Below are 10,205 nucleotides of genomic sequence, written 5' to 3'. Positions count from 1 at the left end.
ATTATAGTGTTCATTGGTGTCCAGTGGGCATCCAGAAGGCTTGGGATGTCTGATCACTCCATCAACTTGATCCGCTTCACACTGGCCGCGCGACCCTTTCCTCCCCTCCCTTTTCCCTGGCTGTTTCCTTCGGGGCCGCTCTGCGGGGCGGGGACGGCGACGGCCACAGCCCCGAGCGCCTCAGGGCGCCATTGAGCCCCGCCCGCCCTCACGGCCTGAGGGGCCGCTCCCGCCCCGCCCCGCCCCTCGGAGAAGCCCCGCCTCCAAGGGGGTGACCCGGACCCGCCCCTCCTCGAGCCCCGCCCTGTTCCCCACAGCCCCGCCCCTCGACCGCAGCTCCCGGCAGCCCCCGCGGTGTAGGAGGGGCGCGGGCCCGTCACGTGAGCGCCGTGTTCGGGCCCGCGGCGGCGGTGGCGGCCGTACGGGAAGTGTTGGTGAGTGCTGGTGTGGGGCTACTGTGTGTTATTGGGGCCCGGGAGTGCCGGTGCGGGGCTGCTGTGAGGCTGCTATGTGTTATTGGGGCCCGGGAGTGCCGGTGTGTGCTGGTGTGGGGCTACTGTGTGTTATTGGGGCCCGGGAGTGCCGGTGTGTGCTGGTGTGGGGCTGCTATGTGTTATTTGGGCCCGGGAGTGCCGGTGTGTGCTGGTGTGACGCTGCTCTGTGTTATTGGGGCCCGGGAGTGCCGGTGTGTGCTGGTGTGACGCTGCTATGTGTCACAGGGGCCCAGGAGTGCCGGTGCGGGAGCGCTGTATGTTATTGGGGCCCGGGGATACCGGTGAGTGCCGGTTCGGGAGCGCTGTGTGTCGTTGGGGTCCAGGGGTGCCGCTGCGGGGCCGGTCAGTGCCGGTTCGGGAGCGCTGTGTGTCGTTGGGGCCCAGGGGTGCCGCTGCGGGGCCGGTCAGTGCCGGTGCGGGAGCGCTGTGTGTCGTTGGGGCCCAGGGGTGCCGCTGCGGGGCCGGTCAGTGCCGGTGCGGGAGCGCTGTGTGTCGTTGGGGCCCGGGAGCGTTGGTGCGGAGCCCCGGCGCTGTCGGTGTGTGCGGGGCTCGGTAGCCCCGACTGTTTGTGGCCGCTTGGCTCCGACTTCTCCTGATTCCCAGCCCGGTGTGCAGCATCCGTCTGGGAGTGAGATGTTGCTGATGTGTGGCTCAGCAAAGGCACCTCCGAAGTGTAATTTTTACTTTCTTGTTCAAGTTCTCTCCGTGATGTGAAAATATCCCGAGTGCTCTTGATTTGCTTTCAGACCTTTAAGCCGCTGTAGTGTTCATTTCTGACTGGCTTGAATGTTGTTCTGAGGCATGTGACTTCTTTCAGTGTTCACGACTAAAAAGCTGAAACCTTCCATTTCAGAGGAAACTTTTTAGTTGATCTAAAGCAAGAAATCATTCTTGAAGATAACAGATCTTCTTACTGGTTTTTGTGTTGTGGCAGTCAAAAGACATGTTTTTGACTTTGTGTGGTTGGTGGATTTTATTTTGTTGGTGAGGGCTTTTTTCAGATGTGCATATTTTAAAGAGCATAAGAAGGGTGTTAGCTTTTTTCACAGAAAAACTTAGTGCTATAAAAGCAGCATAGGCAAACTCAGTGTTAAAATTGTAAGAATGGCTTTTTTTTTTTTTTGTGGGTCTGTAGATTGGCTTGTCACAATAGGCACTGACAAAAACCGGGTGTTGAAAAAGTAGCTTGGCTTTATGGCACAGCTTCTTTTCTGGGGCAGGAGTTGTGCCCATTGCTTGCTAGTGGTCAAACATCTGTTTATCATTAGCCATATTCAAAGGACCTGGTATCTGATGGTACAGGAACAGCATGATGTGAAACCAGAACCTCTTCCTTGCTACAGTTTTCTTTTTAAAGTTAATTTTTATTTAGATAGTTAAGAAGGTTAGGCTTTACAGTTATTAACAGAGTAGTAACACGTGGAATTTCTGGTGCTGTTTGTGACTTCATTGTGTGGCAAGTGTCCCAGGAGATGAGCTATTGAGCTGATTTCAATAAAATGTAGAATTCTCCCTTTTTGCATTGTTTATCATTCTGTGCTTGGTCAGAAGGAAACTTGCAGAAAACACTCTCACTGAAAACATGGACATGTAGCATCATCAAGGTTGATCAAACCCTGTGCTGTTGTATTCCTGTATGTAGAGCTGTAGAGTTAGTTACCAATAGTTAATTTAGACTGCACAACTGATTTAATGAGAAGTAACTGTAAAACTGAAGGTGTTGTGTGAGTTGTTTCGGAGGACACAGTTCTAGTTTCTCTAAGAACTTGAATCAGGGTAGAAATTCTTTGTTTCATGGTTTATTGCTTCTGACTTTGCATAGCTTTTCATATGAAAGTCATTCCGAAGTGTGTGTGGGAAAAGAAACTGATTAACAACATTTTAAAACCAGTTCTTAAGAGTTTTAGAAGAGAAAGTTCTCAATTCCACCTACTTGATGCCAAATTTCCTGACATAAGGTAGAACATAAAAAGAACTAGAACTGTTTGTTTCCCTTCTCCAGATTGTTTTTGATGGCAACTATTCTGGGATTTTGCTTCCTTTCTGAAGTTTTCAAAAGTAATGTCAATTGAAATTTTCTGGCAATGCTAACAATGTCTTCCTACCTGTGCCATTCCTGTTAGGGGCCAGCTACAGCACAAAAGTCAAATGTTGTTGTAAAGTTGAAGGAATGAACACAAGTTTCCTGACATCTGACACTGAAGTGGGCATCTGTATTTTATACAACTGAAATGACTGGTTGAATCTGGAGACTTCTGAACAAGAGAGAACAAAAGTAAGTGCCTTTTAGTAGACTGTAGTACACTTTTGTGTAAGATAGGGTGTGGTTTTTCCCAACCATATCTAAGAAACTCATGTGCAACGTTATTGCATGTAGTGAGTGAAAAGGCTGTAGAGCACAGACTGGGATGTCACTGGACCCGTCAGTGTGGAAAGTATCCAAGTTTCTACGCCCAGCAAATACCCTGCCTGTTGCTTGAAAGAGAGCAGCTCCAGAAGTGTGATGCTGCCCTGTGAATGACTTAGGCAGGGTAGTCCCAGTGTCTCCTTTCTTAGGGATGGAATCCAGCAATGATTTGTAAATGACTTTGTCATAGTCTATAAAATCATAGTCCACTTAGTCTACTTTTTAAAGTACAGACCAGCTCAGAATGGTACTTTCTCCTTGGTATTATGTGTATTCATGTAGTGGAAGAGGGAACTAAACAGCAGATGGCAGAGGATGAGTCTGGTGGGTTGAACATGTTCTTAAAGGAAAGTTGGGAGGAAAGTCTGAGTAGGGGGATGTAGTTTTAGCTGTTACAGTGTCATTTTTGAATACAGTATATCATTGCATAACAGATGCAATTTCCATTTCTCCTGTGGAATCATCGCTTAGATCTTTAGCAACAGAACTACAGTGGCCTAAGGGCATGTCTTTCAAGAAGAATGAGCAGAGAGCAACTGAAGGCTTTCTTAATAGGAAACTGGGAAATTGTGTTTGCTGTCCCATAGGCTTTCCTGTCAACTGCATCAGCTTCTGACAATGTGGGAGGTATGCATTCCCTGCAGGGGATGTGAGGCAGTGAAAATAGACTGGGTGGGTTTAGAAAGCCAGCCTTTAGGCATAGTTTTCTTACAGATGTAACGTGGATTCTAGAGGTCATCTGACAAATGCTTCCTTAAAAAACCCACTCACTTCTGTCATGCCACCTAATCTAGGTAGATTTAGCTGTTAGAGGGAAAACTGCTTCCTTTGATCCACTCACAGGACTGAACTTCCACTTTAGAACTCAGCTACCAGAATGAATATTAAGAAGCAGTCCAGGAAAAAAGAGAGTCGTGGCAAGGGAAAGGTACTACACATAGAACAAATACAAGATTAGTAATAAGTGAGTACAAGTGGACAGAAATTAGTGTTAGCATAGATTGCAAGGAATAGAACTATTCTGGTATGCAGGCCTACAAAATAATTATAGGTATTACTACTAAAGAAGGTGCTGTTTTTATTTGTAATGGTGATACAAAGCACAAAACTTATCTAGCTATCAGATCCATGATGGCATGTGTTCTACACTATCACCTCTCTTTGAGAGAGGACTTGTAATTCTCTTAAAAGAAAGCTTGCCAGGACAAAAGCTAAGATATGACACTAAGCTGTATTTTCAGTATAATATGAAAGGAGTAAGCAATTGGGTTGATAATTAGAAAAAGTAATGGTATAGACATTTATACTAGGCCTTGTTGAAAGTCTTGTTGAAAGTTGTGATTTACTTTGAAAACAGGGTGGGAATTAAATGAAATACTGTTAAGACAGTAAAACAAAAAACTTCAAATGCAGACAGGAATAATATCAATCAAGACAGAATCAAGATTTTTTTTTTTTGCTTCCTCCAACTATTCTGTATTCAATACCTCCCTTCCATGTACAGGCTACAAGAGGTTTTTCTTTTTAAGAACTTATTCATACAAATGTGTAGGTTCTGGTGGCGCTGAGAAATTTTCTGCCAAACTTTCTGCCAAGTTTTTTCTTTTGCTGCCATTTGTAGATTTCCATTGTCAGGATACCAGTTATTGTTAGTATGAGGTCTTCCTTCTAATATCTTGAAAACTCCCTACTATAGAGAGCCTGTAAAATCTGAGTGGGCAGGCAGCTGATGCACTTGTAATTGGTTTGGTGAATTAGCAGTCACTTGACTGTTGTGAATTTTGTTTGTTTGTATTTGTTTGTGTTGAATCCTTTGGGGACAATGACTTGACCTGTCAAATGCAGGGCTCATTAGAGAACAAGAGAATGCTTTTTCTGGGAGAGGGAGCATTTCTGGCTCTTCACAAACAAATTCAGCAGCCTGTGTTGAGTTGTGCAGCTGCTGAACAATGTAGCAGAGAATTGGCAACAATTCTGGAGTGCATTTTTCTTAGAGATGGGAAGCCTGGTGTAGAATTGGTGCTGAGCAAACAGTTTCAGATTGAGAGAGTTTTTGTGATACTGTTTTTAAAGGATACAGAATTTTTAATATAGTGATTATTGATGAATTTGATTTTAACTGACTTGGAAACCTTTGTGCAGAAAGGCAGATTCTGCATGGACAGTATTCCATTGAGGCTTGCAGTGCGGGCTTGCTTTGTGTGTTCTGGTTACATCTTGATTTGATAAGGCTTTCAGAGAGACTTGAAAGCTCATATGGCTTCCCTGGAAAATGTAGATTTAGTAAGTACATGTGAATAGGGAATGTTATTTAGATATTAAGCGAGAATACCCACTAGTGGCATAATCCAATCTCACATCAGCAGAATCACGAGGATCTGTTTGAGGGAAGGTGAGGGCTGTGACCTGCATTACGGAGAGGTTATGCTTGGAAGGATTTTAGACTCTGTAGCTGTGATGGTGAAGCAGAAATAGGAGATTCTGTGATCTGCCAATTGAGAGAGCACAAACAACATCATTATGGTTAATCATCTTGGACTGGAATATCTCTCTGTGAAGACAGGCTGAGAGTCAGGGATGTTCAGCCTGGAGAAGAGAAGGGTCCAGGAAGACCTTATAGCACTTTCCAGTACCTAAAGGGAGTCTAAATGAAAGATGGGTACAAGGTTTTTATCAGGGCCTAATTTGATAGGACAAGGGTGATGATTTAGTGTAAAAGAGGGTCAGTTTAGATTAGTTAAAGGAAAAAGCTTTTCAGAAGGATGGTGAAACACTGTCACAGGTTGCTCAGAGAGGATGCCTCGTTCCTGGAAATGTTTGAGGTGAGGTTGGCCAGGGCTCTGAGTGACCTGATCTACTTAAAGATGCTCCTGCTCATTGCAGGGGTATTGGACCAGATGATTTAAGAAGGTCCCTTCCAGCCCAAGTAGTTTTGCTTCTAAATCTCCCCTACATTGGTAACTTTCACTATTGCAGGAAATTATTGTTGGGTTTCTATCCTTTGGAAATATATATCAGCAAGTATTTCTCTGTTGTGGGTTTTCTGTGGGGTTTTAGTTATTTGTGTATTTTAACTTCTTTGAAATTGGAATGCTCTGCTTTACGCTGCTTCTTTTTTTGTAGCATTGTAACTTTGGAGACTTCTGCTACCTTATCTTTGTTTCTGAGTATAGTTCCTTTGTGCTAAAATACAACTGGTTAAATAAGCTTGAAAGAGATGTTTTTATTTCTTTGGACTTGGTTAGTTGCTGTGCCACTGTTGTCTTACTGTGTTTCATCTTGTTTGGTTGGTGCTGTTTGGTTAGGGACAGCTGATGTCTGGAAAACTGCCTTCATTGCCTTAGATCATTCTTGTGTCTTGTTTTGCACCCCTGTATGTCTTTATATCTTATCCTAAAATTTATTAAGCTTTAGTGAGATGAATGGCTACTCTTGACTTCATTGGATTAAATACCTATTTACTAGTGTTAAGATGCTGGTGCTTACTTTGGTGACTCTGATAACTTAGATGCTGCTGTTGGCTTGACGCTTCAGGACTGCTGCTTTTCCATGTATATTTTGTAAAGGATTTATGTTCTTTTCTGCTTAATACTTAAAGTGAAATATTTTTTTTTTGCCTTTTTCCTTCACAGTTGTCCTAGCTTAACTTTGATACTGTCTTAGAAATTCCTGGAGTCCTGTGCTATTCTGTATGTTATTTCTAAAATCCTCCATATTTTGTATTGCCTCATTTGTGCAGCTGTGATTCTGACAGACATGCCTTTGGTTTTAGGACTTTGTATTTTATGCTTTGAATTTTGTATGGGAAACACAAGGCAGTGTATTCATACTGGCTCCGTATGTTGTTACTATAGCAAGGAAAACTCTACCAGCATACCTTTCAAACATAGCTCTGTGTCTCCATTCCCATGAATCCTAGGAAGCACAAGTATAAATATCATGTTTAATGAAAACACAGATTCCAAGTAGTTTGTTATTGTAAGATTACCAGAGCCTCCATTTCTCGATAGTGTTACTATATTAAGTTCTGATAACTTTAACAAAGCTTTGTTTATCAGCTCAAGTTAAATCCGGCAAAATTGCTTTTGTTTCTTTGCTATTCTAGATTCAGGAATGAATGTTTAACTAGTGCTAACTGCTGAATATCACAAAGAAAGTTGTCTGGTTTGTTTGAAATTTGCAGAGTAAATCTCTTTCCGTTCAGCTACTGACAAGTGTGAGCTTTGTATGGTTATCAATTTTTGTGCAAGTCTAGAAATACACGAGTGATACTGGGGAATAAAATGTGCTTGCAGTGGAAAACTACTTGAAAGGTGTCTCCCTGTGTGGAAGGACTACTGCTGCTCTGTGATAATAAGAAAGTTGTAGCTATTTTAAGACTGTGGTGGAATATGTTTTTTTGAATTGTTCATGGCAATATTACTTTGGATGGCTGCCAGAAGCTGCATCTACAATTAGACAGATTAAGAAATAATATTTAAAAAAGAAAATATTTAATGTTTGTTTTAAATGTTTTTGAAAACTTGTTTTCTCTTGGTATAGAGAAGTCCACTCCCTTAAGGGCGTGTCCTTGTTTGATGGATACTTTTAATGAGAACTTAATCTTGTCTATTGTCTGAAAATCACAGAGACATAATCCAGGTTGGTAGGGACTTCGGGAGGCCTGCTGTTCAACCTCTTGCTCAAAGCAGGATCAGAACCAGTTGCTCATAGCTTTGTCCAGCTGGGTTAGAAACCTCTGGGGATGAAGACTGCAACTTCCTTGGGGCCTGTTTTCACAGCCTGACTGCCTTACAGTGCAAAAGAAGGACTTTGTGTGTTCCCAGAAATCAAGCTGGAATCTAGTTTGTTTTGATTTCTGTTGTATCTTGTCACTCACCACTTTGAAGACCTGGCTCTGCCTTCTCAGCAACTGCCTCAAAGGCTGAGTGAGCAGCTGTAAGGTCCCACTGAAGCTGTCTCTTCTTCAGGCTGGGCAATCCCAGCTCCTTCAGCCTCTCACTGTAGGAGGGCAGGTGCTCTATGTTCTGCTCCTCTTGGGGAACCTCAGCTGAACTCGTTGCAATTTATCAATGCCTGTCTTCTACTGGGGTCCAAAACACTGTTCTAAATGCTGTCTAATGTCTGCTCTATAACTAATTACCTAGGACTTCGTTTACTTATGGAAATGTGGGTGGTTATAAATATGCTTATTAGTATTTGGGATTTTTAGGTATGACTAGATTTCAAAGCAAAATTTTTTAGCATTAGAAGTATTCTTCCACTTGCATACTGATGAAATTAACTCGCATTAATTTTAGGGAAAATGTTTGATGGATTTAAAAAATACTGTCACAGATAACACCTTGTCTTCATTTCATATTTATTCAACTTGATTAGCTCTGAATAAGTCTAATTTGCATCATTGAAGTGTTGGAAATTAAACAGTGTAGTTGGTTGTAATTCTAGAGTGAAGTTTTCTATAGAAGAAATTGAAGTCAGATAATGAATTTATTTTCACTGTAAAGTATGCTTAAAGAAATGGGTCTCAGGGAGAGTTGGGGGAATCTTACACAAAGTAAACTTGAATACACAGAAACATAAACATCTGCAGCAAAACCATGCACATCTTGTTTGCTTGAAGTGGTCTGGTGGGGTGGCAGCGTGGGGGGAAGGGAAGCTCTGTCCTGCTGTATTGTCAGGTTCCTCAAAGAGAATTTTTTTCTGAGAAGCTGACAGGATCTCTGCCTATTTATTTTAACTTTCCACACCTCAGTGTGAATTATAGTCAGTGTTCTGGATTGTTTCAGAATCTTACCTCATGTAATGCTGCAGTTCAGCCCAAACTTAGTGACTGTGCAGTGAGGGAAGGAAATAATAAAGAAAGCAATGGAGCAAACAGAAGGCTGTTGAAACACTTGGTGCTGTTCCCTGTGTGAGCAGCAGGAGTACACTGTGATTGGAAGGCATACCGAGTGTCCAAACAAGCTTTTGTTTTCCTGAGCTCTGGCAGTGGGCTGGCTCTGAGGTGAGTGCCCAGGTCCTGGCTGGGCTCCTGTGGCTCTGCTGAGCTCTCCCTGTGGCTTTGCTGCTGGAGTAGCTGTGGTTGCACGATCAGCCAGCTCGGGTGTGCTGGTACCTGCTTCAGTCAGAATTTCCATTTTGCAGTGCAGATCTATTCAGGGTTGTCACATCCTTTAAAAGTCACTTTTCTATGGCTTGTTTGTGCTCATTTGTCTCTTGTGGTTGGTGCAACCTTAATTTAAATTTATGTGAGCTCCAGTTAAAAGCTGCAGGTACTTGGTCTCTGCTGACATAGAAAAACTGGGGCTGCTATGCCTTCATCTCACCTGGCATTTCTCATTTAAAACATGGGGAAAAGAACACTTCATACGGAAACTTTTTTTAAAACAACTTCCTGAGTAAATATGTTTTTTACATTTATAAAATTTTAATCTTCTATAAATTGAAGAATCTTATCTGAGCAAGTTGACATGTTGACATGGCAATATAGCAAAAGTTGAAACTACTTTAAGTTTATAGTATGTTAGACATTGCAAGGAAGGAAAAGCTGTGCAAATATCTTCTTTTAATACTTTATGGGCAAAATATTAGGCTCCAGTGTTGCAACAGTATTTCTGTGTAATTTGAAAGGATAATGATTTGATTTTGATTGCTAATAGCTTTTCATTGAAATTGTTGGCATTGCACTAAAAGCAGTTCAGGGCCCCTGTTTCAGTGTTTGGAGAAAGTTAAGATAGCTGAACACCCAGAAGGGAGGCAGTAACCTCTGTGTGCAGGGTCACATAGGCTCTGTGGTATTCAAAGCATTTTTGTCTTCATTTCTTCAGCTGAATGTCTGTTCCTTTTAATGTTCCTTCAATTTTATTTTTTTTTTGAGGGATGTGATTTTTTTTACTGATAAACTGTATCACTGAATATTGCAGTTTTAAACACAATGTCAAGTTTTCTGTGTTCTTAATGATATTGAAAGACTTGGGTAACAACCCTGTAGAACCCACAGGATGTGGTGTTCCACTTTATTCCAGCTCAGACACATTTACTGTTAAATGTAATGTCAAAGCATTTTTCCTCGTGCAGTTTAATGTGTCTCTGTCACAGGACTGTTGCAGTGTCCCTGTCAGCCCTCCGGTGCCACAGGAGCATGGGCTGCTTTTCATGGTGCAGAGATCTGTCCAAACTTTCCCGTGTTCGGAGGGGAGAGACGGTGCTTTTTGAAGACTACAAATTTGCGCAATAGATACAAAGACTGTGTAGTCTGTAATTGTCTTTCCTCCTCCAAACAAACAAACAGAACCTCTTCA

At 42.4% G+C, this 10,205-nt stretch overlaps 1 protein-coding gene across 3 annotated transcripts in view; it reads left to right on the top strand.

The window, feature by feature from the left end:
* Window positions 1-312: 312 nt before the first annotated feature.
* MTM1 (myotubularin 1) overlaps window positions 313-10,205 on the top strand; it is a 42,566-nt gene continuing 32,673 nt past the window's right edge. For 2 of the 3 annotated variants that reach the window (XM_018914303.3, XM_009090321.4), the window contains exons 1-2: window positions 313-434; window positions 2,618-2,769. The gene's annotated coding sequence lies outside the window, so the exon portion shown is untranslated. The remainder of the gene's footprint in view (window positions 435-2,617; window positions 2,770-10,205) is intronic. The other variant, XM_018914307.3, reaches the window with a different exon arrangement.

The sequence above is a fragment of the Serinus canaria genome, chromosome 4A (assembly GCF_022539315.1).
Source record: "Serinus canaria isolate serCan28SL12 chromosome 4A, serCan2020, whole genome shotgun sequence".
In the NCBI taxonomy this organism is placed as follows: Eukaryota; Metazoa; Chordata; class Aves; order Passeriformes; family Fringillidae; genus Serinus; species Serinus canaria.
The sequence above is the reverse complement of the archived record's forward strand: the minus strand, read 5'-3'. Positions and strand labels throughout refer to the sequence as shown.